The sequence below is a fragment of the Vicugna pacos genome, chromosome 7, assembly GCF_048564905.1.
Source record: "Vicugna pacos chromosome 7, VicPac4, whole genome shotgun sequence".
NCBI lineage: Eukaryota > Metazoa > Chordata > Mammalia > Artiodactyla > Camelidae > Vicugna > Vicugna pacos.
Genome location: NC_132993.1, coordinates 83297463 through 83310890, shown reverse-complemented (window position 1 = coordinate 83310890; position 13428 = coordinate 83297463). Strand labels below are relative to the sequence as shown.

The following is a 13428-nucleotide window of genomic DNA, read 5'->3' as shown; positions in this document are numbered from 1 at the left end:
TCCTGTCTTACACTGTCTGCTCCCCACATCTGCTTCTATTTATTTTATGTTGATTCGTTACTATTCTATGCGATTGCAAACTACCTTAAGTCCTTTGCAGCACAATTCAAGGTGTCAGCGCTTGGAAATGTCTGTCGCAGAGAACCCTGTTGTTGCACTTAATTCATGTAACCCTCACAACAGCGTCTATGATAAGGTTTTCCAGTTTCCAAGGAGCAGAGCGCGGCCAGGAGAGCTTAAGTGACCCGCGCGGGGTTCGCCCCGAGGAGCAGAACCCCAGCCCGGCCCGGCCCGGCCCGGCCCGGCCCGGCCCGCGATTCCCGGCCGCCGCACAGCGCGCCAGCCCCAGCCGACGGCGTCCGCATAAAACCCGAAACCATAAGCATTCCGAAAGTGACCTATGGATTTAATGTTTTCAATAATCCGTCTTTGTTTATTTACGAAAGGCCCCGCGCGGAGAGCACGTCGCGATCCCCAGCCAGCAGAGCCTCCGGACCACCCCGCTCCGCGCCGGCCCGGGCTGGGGGCGCCAAGGGCTCCGGCCGCGGGGCGGGTACCCGGTCTCCCCGCGGGCATCGGCTTGCAGGCTCCCGCCTGAGGGTCTTAAAAAAGCCCCGCGCGACCCCCGATCGCCGGCGCGCGCCTTACCTGCGGCCGGGCACAAAGCTCGAGCTCTCCGCGCAGTCTCGGGGCCCCGCGCCACCAGCAGCCGGCAGATCCGCGAGCGGGAGCCCGGCTGGGATTGGCCGACCGGCTGGAGGGCTCGGGCGGGAGGGCGGGGAGGAGGAGAAGCTGGGGCCCGCGACGCGAGGGGTCCCGCCTCACGCCCCCTCCGGGGAGGGCGCGGCGCCGGCGCTCTGCCCCGTGAGGGCGCCCGCAGGACGGTCTGGGAACAAGTGCAGGCCCGCGTCTGCCGCCCTGTCGCCGCCGTGCGCCGCTCCGGGGCCTGCAGGGCTGTCTGGGGCCGTGGCCGCTGCGCTCTGCCCGCGAGTGGTGCGCATCGCGGCGCGCTCCTCCGCCCCTCTCCCGCCACGTGCAACCCGCTGGGTCCTTTTGGGGTTAGTAGCCCCCAAAGCAGCCCCGGTGGAACAGGCCGCCAAGCTTTCTCTATCTCTGTGTTAAAATACACATAACATAAAATTTCCATCTTAACCATTTTTAAGTGCACAGGCATGTGGTATCAGAGACATTCCCAGTTGTGCAAAAATCACCACTGTGCATCCCCGTAACTGTTTCCATCTTGTGAAACTGAAGCTCTATACCCGTTAAACAATAACAACTCATTATCTCCTGCCCTCAGCCCCTGCTAACAACGATTCTATTTTCTGTCTTTATGATTTTGATTACTGTAAGTACCTCATCTCAGTGGGCTCATACAGTACATGCCTTTTTTCTGATTGGCATCTTTCATTTAGCATAATGTCCCCAAGGTCCTCCCATATTGTAACATATTGCAGAATGCCCTTACTTTTTAAGATGGAATAACATTCCATTGTAGGCATATCCACATTTCTGCTTATGGGTTCATCCACTGATGGACACTTAAGTTGCTTCCACGGGGTTAGTTATTATGAATGATGCCGCTATGAACATGGGTGTAAAATCTCTCTTTGAGATTCTACTTTCAATTCTTTTGGATATACGCCCAGGAGAGGAATTGCTGGATCATATGGTAATTCTATTTTTAGTTATTTGAGGAAAGAGCATGCTGTTTTCCATAGTGAGTACACCATTTTACATTCCCACCAGCAGTGCGCAAGGGTCCCAATTTCTCCATGTCCTTTAAAATACTCATGTTCTGTTTTCTTGATGGTAGCCAGCCTAATGGGTGTGAGGTGGTATTTCATTTGAGTTTTGATTTGCATTTCCCTAATAACTGGTGATGTTGAGTATCTTTTCTGGTGCTTACTGGCCATTTATATCTCTTCTTTGGAACACTATCCATTCAAAGTTTTTGCCCATTTTGAATTAGGTTGTTTGGCTTTTTGGTGTTGCATTTTAGGAGTTCTCTATATATCCTGGATATTAATCTTTTATCAGATATATGATTTGCAAATATTTTCTCCCATTCTGTGGGTTGTGTTTTACTCTATTGATGAAGCTTTTTGATGAACAAAATTTTTTAATCTTCATGAAGTCCAATCTGTCTAGTTTTCCTTTTGTTACCTGTGCCTTTGGTGTCATATTCAGCAAATCATTGCCAAATCCAATGTCATGAAATGTTTTCTTCTAGTTTTATTGTTTTAGATCTTTAGGTCCTTGATGCATTTTGAGTTAATTTTTATATATGATGTTAGGTTAGTGTCCAACTTTATTCTTTTTCTCTGTGAATATCCAGTTTTTCCATCAACATTTGTTGAACACACTGTCCTTTCCCCATTGAATGGTCTTGGCACCCTTATCAAAAGTCATTTGACCACATTTGAGGGTTTATTTTTGGGTTCCCTAGTCTATCCCATTGGTTAATATCTCTGTCTTTATGCCAGGTACCACACTGTTTTGATTAATTTAGATTTGTAATAAGTTTTGAAATCAGGAAATCAAGGATAAGTCCTCCGCTTTAGCTCTTTTTCAGGAATTTTTTGGTGGGCAATTTGAGGTCCCTTGAAATTCCATATAAATTTTAGGGTGACTTTTTCTATTTCTGCAAAAAAAAATCATCGGAATTTTCATATGGATTGCTTTGAATCTATAGATTGCTTTGGGTATCAATGACATTTTAACATTCGGGTATTATTGACATTTAACGTATTAACATTTAACATAATAACATTTAACATTTAATATTAAGTCTTCTGCTCCATGAACATGGGATGTATTTCCATTTATTTATGGCTTCCAAAATTTCTTTCAGCAATGTTTTGTAGTTTTCCTTGTACAAGTCTTTCACCTCCTTGGTTAAGTTAATTCCTAAGTAGTTTATTCTTTTCAATGCTGTTATACATGAAATTGTTTTTATAATTTCTTTTGAGGTAGTTCATTGTCAGTGTAGAGAAATGCAACTTATTTTTGTGTGTTGGCTTTATATACTGCTACCTTGCAGAAAATTGATTAGTTCTAACAGTTTTGGTGTTTGGTTTTTTTTTTTTTTTGGTGGATTTGTGTTTTCTACATATTAGATCATAGCATCCATGAACAGAAATAATTTACTTCTTCCTTATCAATTTGGAAGTCAACTTATCAATGACTTTTATTTCTTTCTCTTGCCTAATTGCACTAGCTAGAGTTCCAGTATTATATTGAATAGAAGTAGTGAAAGTAGGCATCCTTGCCTTGTTCCTGATCTTAGAGATTTTAGTCTCTCACTGTTGAGTATGAGAGTCAATGGTGAGTTTTCATAAATGGCTTTTAGTATGATAAGGTCATTTCCTTCTATTCCTAGTTTGTTAAGTATTTTTATCATAAAATGGTGTTGAATTTTGTCAAATGCTTTTTCTGCATCAATTGAAGTGATCCTGCAGCTTTTGCCTTCATTCTGTTGGTGTGATGCATTACATTGATATATTTTCAAATGTTGAACCATCCCACTTATGGTTATGGTATATAACGCTTTTAATATGCTGCTGAATTCTGTTTCCTAGTATTCTGGTGAGAATTTCTGCTTCAATAAACATTGACCTACTAATGTGAGATATTGATCTGTAGGTTTCCTTTTTTATGGTGCCTTTGGTGCCTTTGTCTGTCTTTGGTATCAGGGTAATGATGGCCTCACAGAATGAGTTAGGGAGTGTTCCTTCCTCTTTTTTTTTTTTTTTTTAATTTGAGAAGGATTAATATTCTTTAAATGGTGGAATTCACCAGTGAAATTTTTCTTTGTGGGGAGAGTTGTTTAAATTACTAATTCAGTCTTTTTGCTAGTTACAGGTCTATTCATATTTTCTACTTCTTCATGATTTAGTCTTGGTAGGTTTTGTGTTTCTAGAAATTTGTCCATTTCATTTAAGTTACCCCATATATTGGTGTACAATTGTTCATAGTATTCTCTTATAATCCTTTTTATTTCTATAGAATCAATAGTAATGTCACTACTTTCATTTCCAATATGAATCTTCTCTTTTTCTTAGTCCATTTAGCTAAAGGTTTGCCAATTTTGCTGATCTTTTTGAAGAACCAACTTCTGGTGTAATTGATTTTCTGTTGTTTTTCTATTCTCTATTTCATTCATCTCTGCTCTAATCTTTATTATTTCTTCTTGTCTGCTACCTTTGAGTTTGTTCTTTTTCCAGTTCCTTAGGTTGTAAAGTTAGGTTGATGATCTGAAATCTTTCTTGTTTTTTAATGTAAGCATTTATAGCTATAAACTTCCCCCTTAGCACTGCTTTTGTTGCATCCCATAAGTTATAGTATGTTATGTTTTCATTTTTCTTCATCCCTAAGTATTTGCTAATTCCCCTTGTATTTTCTTCTTTGACCCATTGGATGTTTAAATGCATATTGTTTAATTTCCACAATTTTGTAAACTTTCCAGTTTTCTTTTTGTGATCAATTTCCAACTCTATCTGTTGTGATCAGAGGGGATACTTTGGATGGTGTCTATCTTTTTGAACTTATGAGACTTAATTTGTGCCCTAACATATGGTTTAACCTGAAAAATGTCCAAAGTGCCCTTGAGAAGAATGTGTAGTCTGTTTTTGAGTAGAATGATCTGTGTGTTATGTCTATTAGATCAGTTGGTTTATTGTCTTAAGTCCTCCATTTCCTTACTTATATTTTGTCTGGGTTTTGTTTAGCCATTCTTGTAAGTGAGGTATTGAAGTCTTTAACTATTATTGTAGAATGGTCTATTTGTCACTTCAATTTTGTCAATTTTTTCTTCATATATTTTGATGTTTTGTAAACTAGGTGTGTAAGTGTTTATAATTGTTACATCTTCTTGCTTGAACATTTTATTAATGTACAATGTCCTTCTTTGTCACTCATAATCTTTTTTTGTTTTAAAGACTATTTTGTCTGATATTATTATAACCATGTCTACTCTCTTTTGGTTACTTTTTTCATGAACTATCTTTTCCCACCCTTTCACTTTCAACATGTTTGTGTCTTTGGATCTCAAGTGAGTCTCTTGTAGACAGCATATAGTTGGATCATGTTTTTAAAGAATCCATTCCAGCAACCTGAGTCTTTTGATTGGAGAGTTTAATCTATTTACATTTAAAGTAATTACTAATAATGAGGCTCTCCTGTCATGTTAGCTGTTCTCTCTATGCCTTGTAGCTTTCTTGTCTCTCATTTTCTGCATTACTGTCTCCTTTTGTGTTTAGTTGATAGTGAAATGTTGAAATTCCTTTCTCATTTCCTTTTGTGAATATTCGACAGCTGTTTGTGGCTACCATGGGGATGACAGTTAACATCCTAAAGTTATAACACTCTAATTTTAATTTATACCAGCTTAACTTCAATAACGTACAAAAATTGCTCCTTTACAGTTCTGTCCTCCCTGCTTTCAGTTGTTGATATCACAAAATTACATTGTGTGCCCCAAAACATAAACTAATAGTTATTTCAAATTCATTAATCTCTTAAATTATATAGAAAACGAGATTTGGAGTAACAAATCAAGATAAAACAATACTGGCCTTAAAATCTTTTTTTAAACAATAATGCTAGCTTTTACACCAATAATTGTTTTTTCTTTAAATGTTTCTTAAATCACGTAGAAAACAAAAGGTGCAATTACAAATCATTGTTACAATGATATAGCTTTTATGATTTCCAGTGTAGTTATTGCCTTTACTGAGATCTTTATTTCTTCACACAGCTTTGAGTTACCATCTAGTGTCCTCATTTCACCTTGCAGGACTCCCTTGAGCATTTCTTGCAGGGCAGATCTAATGGTTACAAACTCCCTCAGTTTTTTGTTTATTCGATAATGTCTTATTTCTCCTTCACTATTGACAGACAGTTTTCCCCCAAATAGAATTCTTATTGATATCTTTTTACCTTTTAGCACTTTAAGTATATTAGCCCACTATCTTCTGATCTCCAAGGTTTTGGAAGAGAAATTTGCTGGTAATCTTTTTGAGAACATCTTGTATGTGATATTTACTTCTCTCTTGCCGCTTTCAAGATGATCTCTTTGGCTTTTGTGAATTTGATTATATGTATCTTGGTATGGATCTCTTTGAGTTCATTTTACTTGGAGTTCAGTGAGTTTCTTGGATCTTTGTATGCATGTTTTTCATCAAGTTTGGGATGCTTTCAGCCATTATTTTTTCAAATATAGTCTCAGCCCCTTTCTCTCTCTGTTCTTCTTCTTGGACTTTCACAATGCATATGTTGTTCTGCTTGATGTTACCCTATAGGTCCTGTCAGCTCTGTCCACTTTTCTTCAGTTTTTTTGTTTTTCCTGTTCCTCATACTCCATAATTTTCATTGTCCTGTCAAGCTCACTGATTCGTCTGCCTGCTCAAATCTGCTTTTGAATCCTTCTTCTGAAATTTTCATCTCCTGTATTGTAATTTTCAGTTCTAAAATTTCTTTTTGGTTCATTTTTAGGTTTTCTATCTCTTTATTGGCATTCCCATGTGGCTCACACATTGTTTTCTTGACTTTTGTGACATCTTCCTTTAGTTCTTTAAGCATCTTTAAGACAATTATTTTAAAGATTTGTCTAGTATAGCAGCCATTAGGTTTTTTTCAGGAACAATTTCTGTTTATTTCTTTCCTTTGAATGGGCTATGCTTTTTTGTTTCTCTCTGTGCCTTATGATTTTTTTTTTTGTGGAATATCGGTAATTTGAATCTAATAATGAGACAATGCTGAAGACCAGATCTTCCCCCTTCCTCCAGGTTTGCAGTTTTCCATTTTTGTCATTGTTTTTATTTATTGTTTTTGTTTTGGTTGTCTGTGTGGTGACGCTCAGCCTGAGGTGTAAACTTAAGGTCTTCTCAGGTCTTTTGTGAGCCTTTCCCTGGGCGTGTGTGGTCACTTTCCAATTTTCTCCTTATAAGCAGTTGTTTTTATGTCCTACTTTTAAAGGTCTGGCTCCCAAAAGCAGAAAAATCAAAAGCCAAAAAGGAAGGCTGGGGGGAGGGGGAATAGGATTGACCCTTTCAATCCCCTAGATGTCACTTCAGTTGGAGAGGAAGGGCTTGCAACACTGAGAGGTGGATACACTGACAATGGCCGCCCCCATCTTTGACTCCATTTCTGTGATCATTAGCAGCAATCAGTGATCAGAGCACAGATATATGGAGGACAGACTCCTGACTCCTGCAAGCTGTATGTAAGCTGCTTCGGAGCCTTGTGCACAGCTGTCTGCCATGTGGCTGGGGATGGGGGGATGGGTAGCTGCTACTGTGCTAGAAGCTGAAATTGACTGAAATTAACCTCAATTTACTGTCCAAGTCTTTCCCTAGAAGGTGAAATCCTTCTGGAGACTCCAGAGTTCCAAAATACTTACTCAGACAGATCCTGAGAGTTTGGGTTTGGGTAGGGAGACAGATTCATGGTGCATCCTCCTCCACCATCTTCTTAGGCTCAGGACTCTCACCTGTTAGGCTGACAGAAATTTCCCATAAATAAAGAATTCTTTTTTCTATGACCTGCTTAACTAAGTGAGGTTTTGTTCGGTGTGGAGAGAGAAGGTAAGTCTTTAAAAAGTTTTTGTTTGTTTGTTTTTTTGGCAGGGGAGGGTAATTCGGATTATATATTTATTTATTTTTTAAAATGGAGGTACTGGGGATTGAACCCAGGACCTTGTGCATGCTAAGCATGTGCTCTACCACTAAGCTATGCCCTCCCCCCACTGGAGGTAATTCTTTTTATCTTGCCTTTAAGTTTTTAATCCTCATACCTATTTCCTGAAATCCATACTCCCCTGTTCAGCTATCTACATAATGTCTCTTCTTGATACCTGAAATACATCTCAGTCTTAACATGTCCACATTTGTGCCCCTGACCTTCTCCCCAAAATGTACTTTCCCCATGTTATTGCCAACTCCATTCTTCCAGTTGTTCAGCCCCCAAAACTTGGTGCTATCCTTAACTCATCTTTCTCTCACATCCCATATCCACAGGTCAGGAGACTGTTGGATGGATCCTCCAAGCAAATACAGTCTGATTACTTCTTTCCAAACCTCCTTCATCTCCCACCTGAGTCACTGAAGTCTCTTCCTTCCTGACTACCTTGCAGTTTATCCCCACAGAGCAGCCATAGTGACCTTGAAAAAAAGAAAAGATGAAAAGATCATGTCCCTTCTTGGCTCAAACCTTCCGGTGGCTGCCCATTTAATTCAGAGTAAAAGCCAAAACCCTCACAAGGCCCTTCAAGGCCCTACATGGTCTGCTCATTGCTCTTGTTACCTTCTAATATGCTCCGGTATCTATTTATTTACTCTGCTTATTGTTTATCATTTGTCTCTTCCATCTACCTACCCCTACTCCCACCTCTCGGTCCACAATATTGCCCTTTCTTGAAACAAGCAGCTGCCACAAGAAGGTTGCAGTATTTTCACAGGCAAGGCTTAGATCAGAAACTGAAACTCTGGGCTCCGAACGTGAGATCGTTTAAAATAAACCACATGGAGAAGAGATGGATCCCCAGGAGGAACTGCTGGGCTCTGTTGCTAGAGGAGATGCCGGGTAGGCAAAACTCATAGATGTTCACTTGATGAGTCAGACGAGAAACACCCAGAGGAACTTCGGGGAATCCTGTGAGAGGGGCCACACGTGTCCCCGGGTGTGGAGTGGAAGATGAGACCGCCAACACCGTAACTTTCTTGTCATGATATGTTATGAATTTGTTAGTTTATTTTTCTTAATCCTTGTGAAGTCTGATTTTATGTTTATTCCTTTTTTTGAGGACCGAGTAGTAACCCTCTCTAACCTGGAGGGCTTTCTGGTAGGTTGGGGGGACAGTAACAGGTGGCCTCAGGTGACAAGGAACAGAAAGCCCCACTTGAACAGCATTTAACCACGAGGAACCATGTTAGGGCTCCAGCTCCATTTCTCTGCCATCCTTTTTGCTCTTTTTTCCTCCCACAAGTAACACATTTTGTATAGATTTGTATGGATTTTGATTAAGACAGCAGAATACACTAGATGTGAAATTCTAGGATCAGATCGCCAAGCATATAAGAAGGAAACAAAGGGAAGGGACGATTTGGAGATGAAATCTCTGTTCAGCCCTTGCTGTGCTATGATTTCCCCTTCTCCCCTTCTTAGGGAAGCTGCGGTCAGACTATCTCCCTCTCATCATGCCTACAGGTTCCCAGAAGGCCACCCGGGGAATTTGGTAAATGTGTCAGTATACTTGGGGGACCCTCTGGACTGTCATCTCCTCACCTGGGGAAGACAGGCTACAGGCAGCAGGGGGCTGCTCTGCTGGGGTTGTCAGCACCCACAGAGGGTGGGTGCACAGGATGCATTTGTGTTGCCCGTGGATCAGGGGTGGGACATGCAGAAGAGACGGTCCTCTTGGGTCCAGTCCAGTAAAGCCACTGAGTGGGACAGAGGGTATTCTCAGGAAGAAGATGGAAGTAAACATCAGATTTTTAGAGGCTGAGGAAGGAATTTTATGGTTGTCTACCTAAGGGCAGGAGAATTGCTGGAGCGAGGTCCTCAGTGAGGGTCATCTCCAAAAAGTTTGTAAAAATCCCAGTCCAAAATTAAGATTGTGTATGTACATCTCAAAAATCTCATAACAGGAACTGTTCAGTTAGGTTCTGTTCAGTTATTGTTCCTTGCCAGGCAGAACCCTTTCAGTATCTCCCTCTTTCACAGACTCAGCCCGTTGCTTATAGATTCATTTTGTTCTCTTGCAGAAAGTTTGCAAGAGAGGGGTACTTTTTCCTCCTAGCATTTTGTTCCGTCTTAAATGTCAAGACCTATTTGATTTAATTAAGACTCAGAGATTCTGACTTCTCCTTCTGATCCCTTACTAGAAGTGCAGAATCACTGGGATAATTGGGGTGGTTGAAGTTTGGGGCAAAAAAAAAAAACCTGTTTAAACCACTCAGTTTTATGTTTCTCTAATGCCTCTCCCAATACAAAGGTTTCTGTAAACTTAGTCCAGCTTATATGATAACTTCATTTTAGAGCAGATCAAAACACATTGACTCCAAGCCCCAGTTCCCTCCCTTCAGGGACATCTAAGTGCAATTTTAAGGCTTTATACAGCCCGTTGGTTAGAATTGGTCTCATGGCTCCATCTAACTACAGGACTGGAAACATGAGGGACTGAATGGAATCTTTGGTGAGTCTTACTGTCTCGGCCACCTAAGGGCATAATGGAGTCCATCATTCTACAAATATTTCTTGAGCACGTGCTAAGTGAGCGTTGGTATTTTGTGTAACGGGAAAATACGTTAAAGAAACAGTTCTAGATGGCAGTGCCTGCAGGAAATCGTAGTTTTGGAAGAATCTCAGACAGAGGCAGGAGAGTGCAGCATCCAGCATGCACTGTCCTGTTTATGAACCCCTCTGAGATGTCTTCTGAGGCAGGTGGGCTCACTGCATATGTAGATAGGAGTGGTCAGCCAGAACGAAAATGGAGAATAAGGCAAATGGGACCTTATTTGTAGACACAGGCAGGGGGAGTCTGAGGACATCAGAATTACAGCTACATATTCTAATATTTTGAATGTGGGGAACACACACCTTGGAAGCAATTATCATATTTTCCTTGATGTCAGGAAAAAAAAAAACCCTGTGTCCTTGAGAGAGAGGCATCTGGATCCCCTTTAAGATTTGGAGGGACTCCTCCCTTGCCAAGTGGTCCAGCTGAGGAAAACCTACCTTCTTTTTGTAAAAGGAAGCGGTGGTCTGAAGTGCTATTTAAATCGCCTACCCAGAAAAATGGTTCAACTGCTCCCTCATCAATTTACCTCTCCACCTCCTTCATCTTCCTCCGTAACCTACGTTAGGGTTTCTTGATTGACTCCTTTTACTGACCCACATTTTCCTCTCTCCTTGGAAAATATCCTGACCAACGCTAAATGCTCGCAGCTCTGGTATGGCACACCCACTTTTGTTCCCACTTGCTGGGCAATAAACTTCCCAAGCATCAGTGGAGTGGGTGGACTGTTATGGCTTGAATTGTGTCCCTTGAAAAAGATCTGTTGACACCTTAACTCCCAGGACCTCAGGATGTGACCTTATTTGGAGGTAGGATCTACACAGACGTATTCAAGTGAAAATGAGATTGTTAGGGTAGGCTGTAATCCAAAATCACTGGTGCTTTTATGAAAAGGGGGAAATCTGGACAATATCACAGAAAGAAGATGTCTGTAAATACAGAGAGTATTGGAATATAACATCTGCAAGCCAAGGAACACCAAAGATTTCCAGCAGACTGTATGAAGCTAGGAAGAGGCAAGGAAAAATACTTCATGCACCACATCCTAATGACTTCCAAGTGTGTACCTCCCGGCTTGACTGCTCTCCTGGGCTCCAACCCTCTATGCCCAGCTGTCTGTCTTGTTCCCGGTAATTTTCTAGACCTACCATTCTCCTTGTGTATATTAGTTGGAATTCTATTCAGAAGAACTTCCTCTTGTCAGTTCTTTGGTTACCGTGAAATATTGTATGTACAGAAAAGGCAGGTGAATTCTTATTTATTTATTACTATTCTATTTTCAGAATACTGTATTGGTCCCGAACAACCACCAAAAGGGATCAGTGAATTTGTTTTCTTAAGTATCACTGTGTACAGCAAAGAAACACCAGGCAAGCAATGAAAAAGCCACCTTCAGAATGGGAGAAAATATTTTTAAACTGTGTATCTGATAAGAGGTTAATATCTGAAATATACAAGGAACTTAGCAACTCGATAGCAAAAAAATACATAAATAAATAAAGAGAGAGACAGAAATAATCCAATCAAAAATGGGCAAAGGACACAGACGCGTTTCCAAAGAAAACATACAAATGGCCAGCAAGTACGTGAAAAGGTACTCAGCATCACTAACCACCAGGAAGTGGAAATCAAACCCACCGTGAGAGATCAGGCACTCCTGCTAAATTGCTGTTTTCAGAAAGATAAGAGATAACAAGTGTTGGTGAGGATGTGGAGAAAAGGGAACACTCGTGCACTCTTGATGGAAATGCAAATTGGTAGAGCCATCATAGAAAACAGGATGGCGGTTCCTCAAAAAATTAAAAATAGAACTACAGTATAATTCATTGCAGTATTACTCACAGTAGCCAAGACATGGAAACAACCTAAGTGTCTACTGTTGGGTGAAATGATAAAGAAAATATTTATTTTATATATATATATAATTATTATGTATATGAATATTATTCAGCCATAAAAAGAAGGATGTCTTGCTGTCTGTGACAGCACAGATGGATCTTAAAGGCATCATGCTAAGTGAAATAAGTCAGTCACAGAAAGACAAATATTGCATGTTATCACTTACATGTGGAAACTAAAAAAGCTGAACTCATAGAAATTGTAGAATGGTGGTTGCCAGGGGTTGCCAGTGGGGAAAATGAAGTGATGTTGGTCAAAGGGTACAAACTTCCAGTTACAAGATGAAAAAGTTCTGGGGAACTGATGTTCAGCATATGACTATAATTCATAATACTTTATTATAAACTTGGAAGTCTCTAGGAGAACAGATCTTAAATCTCACCACACACACATAAAAGAATTATGCAAGATGATGGAAGTGTTAACTAACCTTATTATGGCAATCATTTTCCAAGATTTATGTACATCAAATCACCATGTTGTACATTTTAAATTTACCCAATGTTATAAGTCAATTACATCTCAATACAATTGGAAAAAAATTTAAAGTATCATTATGAACTCAGACTTTAATAGACTTAATGCATTTTGATTCAGTGTAGTCATTACTTTTTTTTTTTTAATGTAGTCATTACTTTTCAAATTTGTCTCGTCTTTGGCCAGATCAGAATGACATCTGTGTCCTTTTAACATGACTCCAGGAGTCTTTTATAGCTCCCTTGTTTTCAAACATCAGAAAATACCCCAGGTAACATTTGTCATATTCCCTGCCCTATATCTGGTGTCAACTGGTTTCTTCAAAAAGCCTGGTTTCTTTTAAGAAGAAATAGTATCTCATGACTCTATTCTAAGCATTCAAAGCAGCAGAGGGTGTAGCTCAGTGGTAGAGTGTGTGCCTAGCGTGCATGAGGCTCTGGGTTCAATCCCCAATACTGCCATTAAAATAAATTAATAATAAATAAATAAACTTAATTATCTCCTCTTCCCCCCAAAGCTTTTAGCCCTTGAAGTATTTATTTTTAGTGGACTGTCATTATATCTAGGCCTTTTTAGTGAACAGGGCTAGGAAACTTGTATTCATTTAAGAAAAGAAAAATAAATTCTGTACTAATAGCAGTATTTTAATTCAAAATAAAAGTTTTCAAGTTTTTACTGCTTTGATTTTGTTTTGACACCTCACTTTCTTATTGTGAAAAAATTAGTTCCCAACAATACTAATTACTTACTTACTT

General features: G+C 40.1%; 1 protein-coding gene across 1 annotated transcript in view; it reads right to left on the bottom strand.

The window, feature by feature from the left end:
• The window catches only part of BLVRA (biliverdin reductase A), a 51387-nt gene extending 50485 nt beyond the window's left edge, over positions 1-902 (bottom strand). The window contains exon 1 of the mRNA XM_072965265.1: positions 649-902. The gene's annotated coding sequence lies outside the window, so the exon portion shown is untranslated. The remainder of the gene's footprint in view (positions 1-648) is intronic.
• Between the last annotated feature and the right edge of the window lie 12526 nt (positions 903-13428).